This window comes from Erinaceus europaeus, chromosome 11 (genome assembly GCF_950295315.1).
Source record: "Erinaceus europaeus chromosome 11, mEriEur2.1, whole genome shotgun sequence".
Lineage (NCBI taxonomy): Eukaryota > Metazoa > Chordata > Mammalia > Eulipotyphla > Erinaceidae > Erinaceus > Erinaceus europaeus.
This window is the reverse complement of record NC_080172.1, coordinates 110851982-110865755: the sequence shown is the minus strand read 5'-3', so window position 1 is coordinate 110865755 and position 13774 is coordinate 110851982. Positions and strand designations below refer to the sequence as shown.

Below are 13774 nucleotides of genomic sequence, written 5' to 3'. Positions count from 1 at the left end.
TCATAAATAATTGCAACAAATGTGGGGCTGCAATTTAGGTTAATATTGATGTGGGAGATTTTACCTGTTCTATGTCATATGAAATACTGAGAAATACAATGGATCTCAATGTAGTTTCTCTCTTGTCTTGTTCATGTTTCTACCCAGACCTATGCTATAAATATATATATATAGGAAGTTATCAGCCATAGGGGTGTGAATGTGAGGACACAGAACTTTGATGGCGTGAATGGTGTGAAACTATACTCCTCTTAACTTACAGTCTTATAAGCCATTCAGTATGTTATGGAAAATCAGGTTGAATGTTTCTAGATCCTTAGGTGACTAGAGTTGAGTTCTGCATATCAAAAATATTATTTTAAGCCCTTAGTGCTTAAAATTTATAAACAATAGTAATCCTCACACCAGTCTTAAATGGTTAAATAATTCTAAAAAATGTTTTTAATTCAAAGTTACCTACAACCTTACAGCAGATAGAACAGAACGGTCTGGTTCTGCCAGTAGCTAAGATGTAGTTATTAGTAGATACCATTGCATGACATATAACATCATATGACACAGTGAGTTCAAATAGATTATGAGAAATTCCCACCATGGTATTTTCAACAAATTTGATGATAATAAAAAAAGAATTATTGCTGTCTGAAAATCTTCCTGAGATTGCAAGCAATGCTTCCCAGTCTCTTAAGATCCATGTCAAACTCCGTCCTGATCCCATGAGACTTTGCTCTCCTCTTGATTCCTTACAAGGTTAAACTGCCACTGATGACCTCAATTAAAGAACAGAACAAGTGCCACCATGCCCCATTATAGGGCCAATGACTTTTGCCTTTGGATTATAGCCAGAGACGCCAAGCCTGATATTTCAGCCTTTCAACTGCAACAGTTTGGTGAGACCTTCCTTAGCACAAGGAACTACCTAGTTCCATGTCATATGGTGCACTCTCTAACCACACTGCAGACTCTAGATATAGGCTAGCACCTAGGGGGCACTTGTATACACGTTTCCATAAGGTAGGGGCACATACATACCTCAGAGGAAAAGCGCTTAGTAGTCCTCTTTGATTAGACTGAGTCCTAAATAGCTTGGCATTGTAGCAGAAAGGCCTATGAATGCTCCACAGACTGTCTACTCCAGAATTCACTGCTTAGGCCTAGACACACCCATACAGCCTACTTCACTCCCCTCAGTCACTCTATCTCCTGAACTAGCTCAACAAAGTAAGTAACATATATGTCTTAATATCTTTGACAGCATCAGCATTATTGTCACTCCTGGATAAGCACTGTCTACAATTATCCAAGAGATACACAGTCAAATTATATGTATCAACTAAGGTACACTTGTTTTCTCTATGCCAGCTTTTATTAGAATCATCAAACAAGTTAATGTAGTAGAAATCAAGGTTATCTTCAAGCTCAATGTAATCCTATTTCCTCCCTAACTTAAGTCCAGTCTCCATAAACTTAACACAAGTTTGGATGCAATAAATTACACTCAATACATTAACTGCTGGGAGAAAGCCTGAGCTTTTCAGATGCAGAGGGGACTACAAAGCTGGGTCAGAGGAAGACACTGGCTCACTCAATGATGTCATTTTTTACTACACCTTCCCCAGGAGCCCTAATCTGGGAATCCTTGGACAATAGACTTAGACCTCTAAGAGACACCTTGGTCCACCATTATTGGTCATTGTATACAGGAAGGAATTTTTAGCCTTCCGTGGGCTTCTTCGGGACCTTGTCCTCACTATGAACTAGCAATGCTAGGGACTGCCACACTTTCTGAATGGAAGTTGGGTCATCCTATCTGCCACTCAACGAAATCTCGACCTGAAATACTTGCAGCCTAGAATGTTCCCAGCTGTGACCATGAATTGTGAGCTCAGGTTGACAGGGACTCAGAGGTTATACAGGCCCCTGTGCTATAAACAGGAATATATATGGGCCCTGGTCAGGTGGACATGGTAGACGGTCCATTGTGTTTATATATTTTCTTCAAATTTGGGAGCTAATGTCTGCCCTGGTCCAGCTTTCTACTCCTGTTCTCAACTCTGACACCATCATCTCAATCAATATTTTTATTCTGCCTCCATGTTAGCCATCAAGTTCAAGCAAAAAGTGTTAATGTCATGTACCCATTGGGGCAGACCTAAACGAGACCTTCTAGCTTCTTTCTCCTCCCAAATCCCTGTTCTCATCTGCTCTTTCCTACTATTTGTTTCCTGTTTATCCAGCATTTTGTTTGGCACCTTTCACGGCCAAGTGACAGAAGCCAGACCTTCCACTATATGGATTCTATAAAGCATTTTGATCCATAGTCCCAGAGGAGACATGTTAGTGGTAGATGACCAGACAGAGAGCTCTGAAATCCAGTTCCATCAGCACTTGGAGATAGAAGAAACTTAAAAAAAAAAAAAAAAAACATTAGAAAAAGGAAGTGAAATCTTAAAGAATAATAGGTGTAGGTATGACTAAAATGGAAGAAAACATAGGCTGAGTCTTTGATATGTTGACTCTCTCAAAAGCCTAGACCAGGGAAAAATGAAGCAACCAGTGGCACAGCTATATACAAGATGCTGGGTATTATCCCGCAAACCCTAACAAAGAGACTTTTCAATGTTAACCCAATTACCAAATAATGTGATGATAATAATAAGTATCCATTGTATTCGTGAACCATAATACACTAGGAACCTCACATTTCCACTATAAGAGTCTATAATTCCCCCAGTCCTGGAACCTTAGGGTGGGGCATACTTTCCTCCATGGTTCTCTCAATTCATATCAAATAACATTGCAGCCAAAGGAAACTACCTGGTACAGAAACAAGACAGGACTAGAACTCCTATAGGAACCCACCAAATCACTGGTGAGTGCAAACACATGTGCTGGTGACAGAGAGGAGCCTACAGAGAGATTAAGTGGCTGGTAATAGCCTTTCAGGTTTATCAGTTGAGACACCACCTCCAGTCTGTTCTACCAACAAGGGGACAGCTGAACAGAGGAGAGGACTCCCCGGAGACTCACCAAGTGCAACTCTGAATCTCCATTGCTACTACCCTCAGAATCTGGAGCAACAGCAGGGAGGGACACCAAGCAACAGAGATCTAACCAGGAAACTCAGGAGAAGACCTATACCTCAGTGGCATAGCTGTGGGGCTGTGAAAATCTCTTTGCATAACCACTTGACTATCTCTGCCACACCCTGCCTTAGCTCCTGGTCAGGAGTAAGTGATTAATCTAAGAAACCTACTTATAGTTCAGAAGACCTCAGGCTCCCATAGTCTACAGAGAAGAAAAAAGAAAAAAAGAAAAAGAGGCTTTAAAATCACTGAGCTCCAACTCAGAGATTAATAAACTATTGAAACAACTGTTAACTTCCACCACTCTGAACCCTTTAATTTTCTTACTTCAACACAAGTCAATCCAGGAAATAGTGGTCAGTAATTTGAAAAGCACTAAGAGAGGGAACTCATAACATAATACATAAAATGGTGAAACCAACATGAAGAAATACTGGAGAAATGAACCAGGACAAGATTCCAGCTAAAAGCCACCCAAAGGGTAAAGCACAAAATAAGGAGTTCAACATCCAAACATTAGCTAAGAAAATAATCACAGGAGTGTGTAAAGAGTTTGAAAGAATTGTAATCAGAAATACAAGAACAACAAATGAGACTCTGGAAGAAAACACTAACTATCTTGAGGTTATTAGAGAGCTGAAAGCTGAAATAGCTGAGCTAAGAACACAACTAGCTGAACAAGCTAAAACAGTATCAGAACAGGGTAACATAATAGAGGAACTCCAGAAAATAGTAGAGGGTAGAGAGAATAGAATCAATGAGGCTGAAGACAGAATTAGCAAGATCGAGGACAAATTAGAGACAACTAAAAAAGAAGTAAGAGATCTCCAATAGAGATTTAGAGATGCTGAAAACAACCACAGAGACCTATGGGATGACTTCAAAAGAAACAATATATGCATTATTGGCTTACCGGAGGAAGAAAGAGAGGGAGAAGAAGAATGCATTCTTCAGGCCATAATAGCTGAAAACTTCTCTAGTCTAGATAATATCAAAGGCATAAAGATTCCAGAAACCCAGAGGGTTCCAAACAGAATTAACCCAGATTTAAGACACCAAGAAACATCATATTTAAAATGGAAAACAATAAGAATAAAGAAAGGATCCTGAAGGCTACAAGAGAAAAATAGTCACCTACAGAGGAAAAACCCCAAGATCAACAGCAGACTTCTCCCCACAAACACTACAGGCCATAAGAGAATGGCAAGATATTTATCGAGTGCTTAATGAGAAAGGCTTTCAACCAAGAATACTGTACACTGCTAGCTAGACTGTCATTCAGACTCGATGGAGGCATCAAAACCTTCTTAGACAAGAAACAGTTGAAGGAATCAACTATCACCAAGCCTGCCCTCAAAGAAGTTCTGAAAGGTCTCCTATAAACTGTCAGACCACCATAAATAGGACATATATCAGAATACTCTAAAACTCTACAAGAATGGCGTTAAAATATCTTCAGTCTTTGATATCAATAAATGTCAATGGAATGAATTCACCTATTAAAAAAACACAGAGTAGGAAGATGGATCAGAAAATATAAGCCAATGATATGCTGTCTACAGGAAACACACCTAACTCAGCAAGACAAAGACAGACTTAAAGTGAAAGGAAGGAAAACAATCATAAAAGCCAATGGCCCACAAAAAAGGGCAGGAACAGCGATTCTCATATCTGACTCGATAGACTTTAAAATAAATAAGATTTAAAAAGATAGGAATGGACACTAACACTTAAAGGATCAGTCAACCAAGAGGATTTAACTATATATATATATATATATATATATATATATATATATATATATATATATATACACATATCCATACATACATACACACAATGGAATACTATGCAGCTACTAAGAACAATGAACTCAACTTCTCTGACCCATCTTGGTCAGAGCTAGAAAGAATTATGTTTAGTGAGCTAAGTCAGAAAGATAATGATGAATACTGGATGATCCCACTCATCAACAGAAGTTGAGAAAGAAGATCAGAAAGGGAAACTAAAGGCAGTATCTGAGTAAATTGAAAGTAGGGCACTAGTGTAAAAACCCTGTGGTGAGTGGGAGGGTGGACATGCAGCTTCCTGGGACAGTGGGGGGGTGGGATGGGACACAATCTTTTGGTGATGGGAATGGTGTTTATGTACACTCCTATTAAACTGTAGTCGTATAAATCATTATTTAATTAATATGAGATGAGGAAAATTGATTGTATGTCTAACAAAGGAACTTTTCAAAGTTAACCCAATTACCAAATAATGTGATGATAACAGTAACTATCCGTTGTCTTCTTGAACCCTGAAACAACAGGAACCACACATTTCCACTATAGAGCCTGAACTTCCCCCAGTCCTGTGGTAGGGTGCACTTTCCCTTATGCTTCTCCCAATTCTTATCAAATAAGAGTGCATCTGCTGATTGCAACCTAATCAACCCAATGAGTGCCACCCCAGAATGCTTCACTTCAGACTGTGTCCAGAAACTTCAGGTGTGGAACGACAACCCTTCAGCTTCATCACTGGGGTGAGACCTTTCCTTTCATAGTATTCTCTAATTCCATCACAGCCAGTTCACTTCCTAACAAAGTCCCAAAACCTAGATATAGACCAGGTTCCAGGAGATAGAGCATATGTTCACAGGTAACCATAATCTAGGGCAAATATATACCTGAAAGCAGTAGTACACTAGAGTTTGCAGTGAGTAAGTACCCCCCAACACTTCATCTCCACTATTCCAACCTTTGGGTCCATGATTCTTTAACAATTTGTTTGGCTTTGTATGTTAACTCTCTTTTCAGCCACCAGGTTCCAGATGCCATCAGGATGCCGGCCAGGCTTCCCTGGACTGAAGAGCCCACCAGTGTGCCGTGGAGCTCCACTTCCACAGAGACTCGCCCCACTAGGGAAAGAGAGAGGCAGACTAGGAGTATGGATTGACCAGTCAATGCCCATGTTCAGTGGGGAAGCAATTATAGAAGGCAACCTCCCACGTTCTGCAACCCACAACGACCCTGGGTCCATGCTCCCAGAGGGATAGAGAATGGGAAAGCTATCAGGGGAGGGGTTGGGATATGAAGATTGGGTGGCGAGAATTGTGTGGAGTTGTACCCCCCATCCTATGATTTTGTTAATGTCTTCTTTCTTAAATAAAAATAAATATTATAGGAATGGACACTACTGAATGCTCAGAGGATCAGTTAATCAAGAGGACTTAACAATTACTAACATCTATGCACCCAATGAGAACCCATCTAAATACATGAAATGTCTACTCGAAGAGCTACAGCAATATATTAACTGCAACATAGTCATAGTCTCTCAACTTGATAGATCATACAGGCAGAAAATCAATAAAGATATAAGGGAGCTAAATGAAGAGATAGATAAACTAGAACTATTGGACATTTTTCAGAGTCATTCATCCCAAGAAACTGGAATACACATTTTCCTCAAGTCCTCATGGGTCATTCTCAAGGACAGACCATATGTTAGGCCAAAGACAGCATCAGCAAATTCAAGAGCATTGAAATCATCCCAAGCATCATATCAGACCACAGTGGAATGAAACTAACACTTAGCAATCAACAAAAGATTAGTAATAGTTCCATAATGTGGAAGCTCAACAGTACACTTCTTAACAACGTCTGGGTCAAAAGGGAAATAAAGGAAGAAATCAAAATGTTTCGAGACTTCAATGAAAATGAAGACAAAAGCTATCAAAATATTTGGGACACAGTTAAAGCAGAACTGAGAGGGAAGCTTAAAGCTACACAAGCACACATTAGGAAACAAGACAAAGCACAAATAAACAGCCTGATTGCACATCTTAAAGACCTAGAAGAAGAACAACAAAGGAATCCTAAAGCAACCAGAAGGACAGAAATCACTAAATTTAGGGCAGAAATCAATAACATTAAGAATAAGAAAACCATACAAAAGATCAATGAAAGTAAATGTTGGTTGTTTGAATGAGTGAACAAAATCAACAAACCTTTAGCCAGACTCACAAAACAAAAAAGGGAGAAGACCAAAATGAATCGGATAATAAATGAAAGAGGAGATATCAAAACAGACACCGCAGAAATTCACTATATCATGCAAGGCTTCTATGAACAACTATATGCCACCAAGCTAGAGAACCTGGAAGAAATGGACGATTTCCTAGATACCTACCAACTTCCAAAACTAAGTAAAGAGGAAGTGGATAACATGAACAGGCCCAATACAACTAATGAAATTGAAACAGTTATCAAAAATCTCCCCCAAAATAAAAGTCCTAGACCAGATGGCTATACAAATGAATTCTACAAAACCTTCAAATATGCACTAATACCTCTACTTTTAAAAGTCTTCCAGAAGGCTGAAGACACTGGATTACTTCCTGCCAGCTTCTATGCAGCCACCATCACTGTGATACCAAAAGCAGACAGGGACACAACCAAAAAAGAAAACTACAGACCAATATCTCTGATGAACATAGATGCAAAAATATTGAACAAAATTCTAGCCAACTGGATACAGCAGTATATTAAAAAGATTGTTCATCATGACCAAATGGGTTTTATCCCAGAGATGCAAGGTTGGTTTAATATACATACATCAATCAGTGTGATCCACCACATCAACAAAAGCCAGACCAAAAACCACATGCTCATATCAATAGATGCAGAGAAAGCCTTTGACAAAATACGGCATCCCTTTATGATCAAAACACTACAAAAAATGGGAAGAGATGGAAAATTTCTGAAGATAGTGGAATCTATATATAGCAAACATACAGCCAACATCATACTCAATGGTGAAAAAACTGGAAGCATTTCCACTCAGATCAGGTACTAGACAGGGCTGCCCACTGACACCATTACTATTCAACATAGTGTAGGAAGTTCTTGCCATAGAAATCAGGCAGGAGCAAGGAATTAAAGGGATACAGATTGGAATAGAAGAAGTCAAACTCTCATTATTTTCAGATGACATACTAGTATACATGGAAAAACCTAAGGAACCCAGTAAAAGCTTTTGGAAATCATCAGGCAATACACTAAGGTGTCAGGCTAAAAAATCAATATTCAAAAGTCAGTGGCATTCCTCTATGCAAACACTAAGCTAGAAGAAATTGAAATCCAGAAATCAGTGCCTTTTACTATAGCAACTAAAAAAATGAAATATCTAGAAGTAAACCTAACCAAAGAAGTTAAAGACTTGTATACTGAAAATTATGAGTAATTACTCAAGGAAATGGAAAAAGACACAAAGAAGTGGAAAGATATTCCATGTTCATGGGTTGGAAGAATTAACATCATCAAAATGAGTATATTACCCAGAACCATCTAAAAATTTAATGCTATCCCCATCAAGATCCCAAGCACATTTTTAGGAGACTAGAAAAAATTCTGCAAATGTTTACCAGGAACCAGAAAAGACCTCGAATTGCCAAAACAATTTTGAGAAAAAAAGAACAGACCTGGAGGCATTACACTCCCAGATTTCAAACTGTATTATAGGGACATTGTCATCAAAACTGCTTGGAACTGGAACATGAATAGACACACTGACCAGTGGAATAGAATTGAGAGCCCAGAAGAGAGTCCCCACACCTATGGACATCTAATCTTTGACAAAAGTGCCCAGACTATTAAATGGTGAAAGCAGAGTCTCTTCAACAAATGGTGTTGGAAACAATGGGTTGCAACATGCAGAAGAACGAAACTGAATAACTGTATTTCACCAAATACAAAAGTAAATTCCAAGTGGATCAAGGACTTGGATGTTAGACCACAAACTATCAGATACTTAGAGGAAAATATTGGCAGAACTCTTTTCCGCATACATTTTAAAGACATTTTCTTTCCTTTTTTTAAAAATGTTTTATTTAAGAAAGGATTAATGAACAAAAACATAAGGTAGGAGGGGTACAATTCCACACAATTCCCACCACCCAATCTCCATAACCCACCCCCTCCCATGATAGCATTCCCATTCTCTAGCCCTCTGGGAGCATGGACCCAGGGTCATTGAGGGTTGCAGAAGGTAGAAGGTCTGGCTTCTGTAATTGCTTCCCCACTGAACATGGGCGTTGACTGGTCGGTCCATACTCCCAGTCTGCCTCTCTCTTTCCCTAGTAGGGTGGGTCTCTGGGGAAGCTGAGCTCTGGGACACATTGGTGGGGTCTTTAATCCAGGGAAGCCTGGCCACATCCTGGTGGCATCTGGAACCTGGTGATTGGAAAGTGAGTTAACATACGAAGCCAAACAATTTGTTGAGCAATCATGGATCCCAAGCTTGGAATAGTGGAGAGGAAGTGTTAGGGAGGTACTCACTGCAAACTCTAATGTACTTCTGCTTTCAGGTATATATTTTGCAGTAGTTTATGGATACGTGTGCACATAAGCTCTCTCTCACAGAAACTGGTGTATATCTAGGTTATGGGACTTTGTTAGAAAGTGAACTACCTGAGATGAAATTAGAGTGTAATATAAAAGGAAAGGTCTCACCCGAGTAATGAAGCTGAAGCGTTGTCATTCCACATGTGAAGTCTCTGGACACAGTCTGAGGTGAAGCATGTTGAGGTGGCATTCGTTGCATTGGTTAGGTTGTGATCGGCGGATGCAATATTATTTGGTTTGGATTGGGAGATGCATATGGAAAGTGGGCCCTATCCAAGGGTTCCAGGACTGGGGGATGTAGGGGCTCTATACTGGAGATGTGAGGTTCCTGCTGTCTTAGGGTTCAAAAAGACAATCGATAGTTAATGTTATCATCACATTATTTGTTAATTGGGTTAACTTTGAAAAGTCTTTTTGTTATGGTTTCCTGTACAGTATCCAGTATCTTGTATATAGCTGTGCTATTGGATTCTTCTAATCTACTTGGTCTAGGGTTTTGAGAGAGTCCGCATATCAAAGACACAGCCTATATATTAAAATGATTCAGTTTGTGTTTTGAGAAACTTTGAGACATACAATTGATTTTCCCCCTCTTATATTAATTAAACACTGATTTATATGTCTACATTTTTCTAGGAGTGTACATAAACACCATTCCCACCACCAAAGGACTGTGACCCATCCCTCCCGCCCACTCCCACCATCCACGGCCCAGGAAGCTGCATGTCTACCCCTCACCACTGGGTTTTTATTGTGGTGCCCTAGTTACAATTTGTTCAGGTCCTGCTTTTAGTTTCCCTTTCAGATCTTCTTCCTCAACTTCTGTTGATGAGTGGGATCATCCCATACTCATCTTTATCTTTCTGACTTAGTTCACTTAACATAATTCCTTCTATCTTTGTCCAAGATGGGTCAGAGAAGGTGGGTTCATTGTTTTTGATAGCTGCATAGTATTCCGTTGTGTATATATGCCACAGCTATCTCAGCCACTCATCTGTTGTTGGGCACCTGGGTTGCTTCCAGGTTTTACCTATTATGAATTGTGCTGCTAAGAACATAGGAGTACACACCTCTTTTTGGTTGGGTGTTATGGAGTCCTTGGGGTATAACCCCAAGAGAGGAATTACTGGGTCATATGGAATGTCCATGTCTAGCCTTCTGAGAGTTTTCCAGACTGCTCTCCACAGAGGCTGTACCAATTTACATTCCCACCAGCAATGTAAAAGGGTTCCTCTGTCCCCACATCCTCTCCAGCATTTGTTGCTGCTGTCCTTTTTGATGTATGCCATTCTTACAGGAGTGAGGTGATATCTTAGTGTTGTCTTAATTTGCATTTCTCTGACAATCAGTGACCTAGAGCAGTTTTTCATATGTTTGTTAGCCTTTTGATCTCTTCTGAGGTGAATGTTTTGTTCATATCCTCTGCCCATTTTAGGATGGGGTCATTTGCTTTTTGGGTGCTAAGTTTGCTGAGCTCTTTATATATTTTGGTGATTAATTTCTTGTCTGATGTCTAGCATGTGAAGATCTTCTCCCATTCTGTGAGGGGTCTCTCTGTTTGTTTAATAGTTTCTTTGGATGTGCAGATGCTTTTCAATTTGATGTAGTCCCATTGGTTTGTTTCTGCTTTAGTCATCCTTTCAATTGGGTTTGATTCATCAAAGATGTCCTTGAGGTGTAGGTGGGAAAGTGTTTTACCAATGTTTTCCTCTAAGTATTTGATTGTTTCTGGTCTGACATCTAGGTCTTTGATCCATTTGCAGTTGATTTTTGTTTCTGGTGAGATAAAGTGGTTCAATTTCTTTCTTCTGCATGTTTCAACCCAGTTTTTCCAGCACCATTTATTGAAGAGAGACTTCTTTTTCCATTTAATCCTTTAGGCCCCCTTATCAAAGAATAGATGCCCATAGGTGTTGGGATTTACTTCTGGGCTTTCAATTCCGTTCCACTGGTCTGTGTGCCTATTTTTGTTCCAGTACCATGCTGTTTTGATGATGATGGATTTATAATATAGTTTAAGGTCTGGGAGTGTTGCCTCCATTTCTGTTTCTTTTCCTTAAGATGGTTTTGGCAATTCTAGGTGTTTTCAGGTTCCAGATAAATGATTGTAGTGTTTGTTCTATTCTCTTAAAGAAGCTTGGTGGAACTTTGATGGGTATTGCATTAAATTTGTATATGGCTCTGTGGAGAATATTCATTTTGATGATATTTATTCTTCCAATCCATGAGCATGGGATATCTTTCCATTTCTTGGTATCAGTTTCTATTTCCTTGAGTAGCGACTCAGAGTTTTCAGCATACCAGTCTTTCACTTCTTTGGTCAACTTTATTCCTAGGTATTTGATTGATTTTGCTGAAACAGTAAATGGGAATGATTTCTGGATGTCTTCTTCTTCATATTTAGTGTTTGCATAAAGAAATGCCACTGATTTTTGTATATTGATTTTGTAGCCTGATACCTTGCTATATTGCCTAGTAACTTCCAGTAATTTTCTACTGGATTCTTCAGGTCTTTCTATGTATACAATCATATCATCTGAAAATAGTGAGAGCTTGACATCTTCCCTGCCAATCTGTATTCCTTTGATTTCTTTCTCTTGCCTGATTGCTATGGCAAGAACTTCCAATACTATGTTGAAGAGTAACGGTGACAGTGGATAGCCCTTTCTAGTCCCCGATAGGAGGGGGAATGCTTTCAGCTTCTGTCCATTGAGTATGATGTTGGCTGTAGGTTTGCTATATATAGACTCCACTATCTTGAGGAATTTCCCATCTATTCCCATTTTTTGTAGTTTTGAGCATGAACGGGTGTTGGATTTTGTCAAAGGCTTTCTCTGCATCTATTGAGATAATCATGTGGTTTTTGGCTTTGCTTTTATTGATGTGGTGAATGACATTGATTGACTTATGGATGTTGAACCAGCCTTACATTCCTGGGATGAATCCCACTTGGTCATGATGAACAACAACAGAGTCCTAAGGGATGACTTCAAAAGAAACAATATACACATTATTGGCATACCAGAGGAAGAAAGAGAAGGAGAGGAAAAAAAGCATTCTCCAGGTCATAATAGCTGAAAATTTCTCTAGTCTAGACAACACCAAAGATATAAAGATTCAAGAAGCTCAGAGGGTCCCAAACAGAATTAACCCAGACCTAAAGACACCAGGACATATCATACTTAGAATGGAAAGGAATAAGCATAAAGAAAGGATCCTCAAGGCTGCAAGAGAAAAACAAAGAGTCACCTACAAAGTAAAACCCATAAGATTAGCAGCAGACTTCGCCATACAAACATTACAGGCCAGAAGAGAATGGCAAGATATCTATCAAGTGCTCAATGAGAGTGTCTTTCAACCAAGAATACTATATCCTGCTAGAATGTCATTCAGACTAGATGGAGGCATCAAAACCTTCTCAGAGAAGCAACAGTTGAAGGAAGCAACCATCACCAAACCTGCCCTGAAAGAAATTCTGAAAGGTCTCTTATAAACCACCAGACCACCACAAATAGGACATATATCAAAACACTCTAAAACTCTACAAGAATGGCATTAAAATATCTTCAATCTTTTATGTCAATGGCCTGAATTCACCTATTAAAAGGCACAGAGCAGGAATATAGATCAGAAAACACAACCCAACAATATATTGTCTACAGGAAACCCACCTAACTTGACCAGACAAACACAGACTTAAAGTGAAAGGATGGAAAACTATCATACAAGCCAATGGCCCACAAAAATGGGCAGGAACAGCTTATCTCATATCTGACATGATAGACTTTAAAATATATAAGATTAAAAAAGATAGGAATGAACACTACTTAATGCTCAGAGGATCAGTCAATCAAGAGGACTTAACAGTTATTAACATCTATGCACCCAATGAGAACCCATCTAAATACATCAAACTTCTACTGAAAGAGCTACAGCAATATATTATCTGTAATGCAATCATAGTAGGGGACTTCAACACCCCACTCTCTCAACTTGACAGATCATCCAGGCAGAAAATCAGTAAAGATATAAGGGAGCTAATGAAGAGATAGATAAACTAGAACTATTGGACATTTTCAGTCATTCATCCCAAGAAACTGGAATACACATTTTACTCAAATCCACATGGGTCATTCTCAAAGATAGACCATATGTTAGGCCACAAAGACAGCATCAGCCAATTCAAGAGCATTGAAATCATCCCAAGCAACTTCTCAGACCACAGTGGAATGAAACTAACACTTAACAATCAACAAAAGATTAGCAACAGTCTCAAAATGTGGAAGATCAATAGTACAC

General features: G+C 39.2%; 1 protein-coding gene across 1 annotated transcript in view; it reads right to left on the bottom strand.

The window, feature by feature from the left end:
• Positions 1-13774, bottom strand: part of LOC132541467 (PRAME family member 12-like) — a 140543-nt gene that overhangs the window by 41663 nt on the left and 85106 nt on the right. The window lies entirely within an intron of this gene.